Source organism: Microtus pennsylvanicus, chromosome 14, assembly GCF_037038515.1.
Source record: "Microtus pennsylvanicus isolate mMicPen1 chromosome 14, mMicPen1.hap1, whole genome shotgun sequence".
Lineage (NCBI taxonomy): Eukaryota > Metazoa > Chordata > Mammalia > Rodentia > Cricetidae > Microtus > Microtus pennsylvanicus.
This window is the reverse complement of record NC_134592.1, coordinates 75,273,132-75,276,952: the sequence shown is the minus strand read 5'-3', so window position 1 is coordinate 75,276,952 and position 3,821 is coordinate 75,273,132.

Here is a 3,821-nt window from a genome sequence, read left to right as displayed (position 1 = left end):
TTACCTTAAGGAAGGTTGGCTCTTATTGTGGCCAATGTAAAGTAAGCTCGTGTGTCTACGTCAGGTCCTACTGTGAACAATAAATCCTAGGAATCCCATAGATATTATAGCTCAGACTATTCCTATGTATCCGAATGGTTCTTTTTTGCCTGAGTAGTAGGTTACGATATGGGAGATGATGCCAAAGCCAGGGAGAATAAGAATATGTACCTCTGGGTGCCCAAAGAATCAGAACAGGGGTTGATAGAGGATGGGGTCGCCCCCTCCATCTGGGTTGCAGAGAGTGGTATTTAGATTACGGTCTGTAAGAAGTATTGTAATTCCTGCGGCTAGAATAGGGAGGGAAAGGAGTAGAAGGACAGCAGTGATTAGGACGGATCAGATGAATAAGGATCAAACTGGTTCAAACTGGATAAAACCAGTGTAGACGGGTTAAAAACGGGATCAAACTGGATCAGACCTGTTCAAACTGTTTCAAACTGGATCAAACCAGTGTAGACCGCTTATTGTGTCATAGCTGGTGGTTTCATATTGATGATTGTATAGTAATGAAGTTAATTGCCCCAAGAATTGAGGGCATGTCAGGAGCCAATTTCCTCCTAAAATCATTACAGGAACCATCACCCTGGGGAGTCTGCAGAGAACCCCACACCCCTAATTGTGTTAGGAATCAAAGCCTACCCCACACCCAAATTGGCTGTTAATGAGCACTATCTGTTAGCGGAACCCATCCCACATTCCAAACTATCTCGAGAACTAGGTGTGTCATCTCCTAGTTGCGACTTCTTGGCCTACAGTGACCTGACCGAAGGTAACCTGGCTACGTGATCAACGAGAACCACGTGACCAACGTGAACCACGTGGCAAGAGCCCAGACCCCTGTGCCCATCCCCCAACTCTTTATATCAGTTGTCCCCCATCTCTAATAAACGGAGGCTCTGACAAACTTTGCATGGCCTTCTTCCTGTCTCCTAGCCCATATCTTCCAGGTAGTGCCTCTCCGTGACCCTGGAATAACTGAACTGCCAGGCGGGCTACTAACCCTAGACTAAGTAGCCCGCCAAGGCAATCAACAAGGGCACACCTGCTATTTGTAGTGAAAAAAATGGTTAGGTCAACTGATGCCCCAGCATGTGCTAATGGAATGTAAAAACAGTTCAGCCTGTTCCTGCCCTGGCTTCTACTATTGCTGATGCCAGTAAGAGGAGAAACGATGGGGGTAAAAGTCAGAAACTTATATCGTTTATTTGTGGGCATGCTATATCTGGGGCTCCGATTGTACGTGGGACAAGTCAGTTGCCGAAGCCACCGATTGTCATTGGCATAACTATGAAGGAAATTATTACGAATGCGTGGTCTGTGACAATTACGTTATAGATTTGGTCATCGCCTAATAGGGCGACTGGTAGAGAATAATCAGCGGTTCATGAACATAGGTAAAATGGCTGAGTAAAGCATTAGACTGTAAATCTAAGCACAGAGGAGAAAGCCTCTTTTGACCAGGCCTTAAGGTGATAATCACATCGAATTGCAAATTTCGAAGGTGTAGAGCAATGACTCTACTGAGGCTTCTCTGGCCCCCTTTCTGATAGGCGGGAGAAGTAGATTGAAGCCATATTAGGGTGTTAATTAGCTGTTAATAAAAAGTTTGTAGGTTTGAGTCCTTTCTATCTAGTAGAGGATTTAGCTTAATTAAAGCAATTGATTTGCACTCATTAGATGTAAGATGTAGTCTTGCAGTCCTTATCAGAAGTTAAACTTTGTGGGTTTGCTTAGGGCTTTGAAGGCTCTTGGACTAACTATCCTAAACTTCTGCTATAGAAGTAAGGGAGATAGGGGAAGTATTAGTGTGCTAATGACGATTATTGGTGATAACATGTTGTTGCTTTTTGTATGGTTTTGGTGAATGTATATTTTGGAGTTGTTATTGCTTGGGAAGGTGGTTAGTGAGGTTGAATAAATTAGTCGTGTATAAAAGAATAGATTGATTAGGGCGGCCATTGCTATTAATGTATCTAAAGATAGGTTGTTTTTTATGAGTTCAGTGATAATAGCTCATTTAGGTAGAAACCATGTGAGTGGTGGCAGTCCTCCTGTTGATAATAAAATTAATGAAATTATAGGTAGGGCTATTGGTGTTTTATTTCACATAAGTGAAATGGATGTGATTGACATAAATGAGTGGGCGTGGAAGATAAAAAACATGGGGATAGGTATAATGATGTAGATTAGGAGGTTTAGGGTTGTTAGTGATGGGTTGTAGGGTAAAATAGAGACTATTCAGCCTATGGGCAATGGATGAGTAGGCTAGGATTTTTCATGTTTGTGTTTGGTTAAGTCTGTTTCATGCTCCAATTAATACTGAAATAATGGCTGATAAAATCATTAGATTAGGGGCTGGAGAGATGGCTCAGAGGTTAAGAGCATTGCCTGCTCTTCCAAAGGTCCTGAGTTCGAGTCCCGGCAACCCCATGGTGGCTCACAGCCATCTGTAATGGGGTCTGGTGCCCTCTTCTGCCCTGCAGCATACACACAATGGTCAGGCTGGGATTTGGAGTCACAATGGTTCTTGTGTATAGATAAGAGATTGGATTGAGGTAGACTCATTTATTTTTTTTTATTTTTTATTTTTATTTTTATTTATTTATTTATTTTTGGTTTCTCGAGACAGGGTTTCCTTGTGGCTTTGGAGCCTGTCCTGGAACTAGCTCTGTAGACCAGGCTGGTCTTGAACTCACAGAGATCCGCCTGCCTCTGCCTCCCGAGTGCTGGGATTAGACCCATTTATTAAACGGACGGATAAGAGAATGATTGCTATTGTCACTTCATATGAAATTGTTTATGCCACTGCTCGCAGGGCCCCGAACATTGAGTATTTGGAGTTGGATGCTCAGCCTCATCCTAGGATGGAGTATACTGAAAGGCTTGATGTGGCTAAAATAAATAGGATCCCCAGTTTTAGGTTCACTAGGGGATGTGGTACGGGGAGTGGAATTCATAGGCTTAGGGCTAGTGATAGAGATAATGTTGTGGCAATAATAAGTAGGGTTGTAGAGGTAGCTATGGGGTGTAGGGGTTCTGTAATGAATAATTTTATAGTGTCTGCAAATGGTTGAAGAATTTCGTAAGGGTCCTACAATGTTTGGGCCTTTTCGTAGTTGTATGTAACCTAGGATTTTTCTTTCAATAAGGTAAGAAATGCTATATCAACTAGTACTGGTACTAAGAGTATTAGGATATTGATGAAATATTAAGGAGAGGATTTGAACCCCTGGGGACACGGTTTTATTTATTTTATTTTATTTTTTTAAATTTATTATTTTATTTTTACGCAATTTCCTGGCTCTGCCACCCTAATAAAACCCTTGTCTAGGGTGTTGTTAAACAAACTTACTAAATTAAGATAATTTCATATATTAGTTTTAAGGCGCTTAGGTTAAGGAGGCCTCATTTCTCTTTTCCATTCATACAGGGAGAAACAGTTAATAGATAGAAACCGACCTGGATTACTCCGGTCTGAACTCAGATCACGTAGGACTTTAATCGTTGAACAAACGAACCATGAATAGCTGCTGCACCATTGTGATGTCCTGATCCAACATTGAGGTCGTAAACCCTAATTGTCGATACGGGCTCTTGAATAGGATTGCACTGTTATCCCTAGGGTAACTTGGTCCGTTGATCAAATAAAATAGGCAATGAATCAATCAATTTTAGATGATCGCTAAATGTTCTTTCTCACCATTTCTTGCATCCACCAATTAATGAATCAAGAATCAGGATAAAGAACCAAATTACAATAGTTGAACTACTGTGACAAA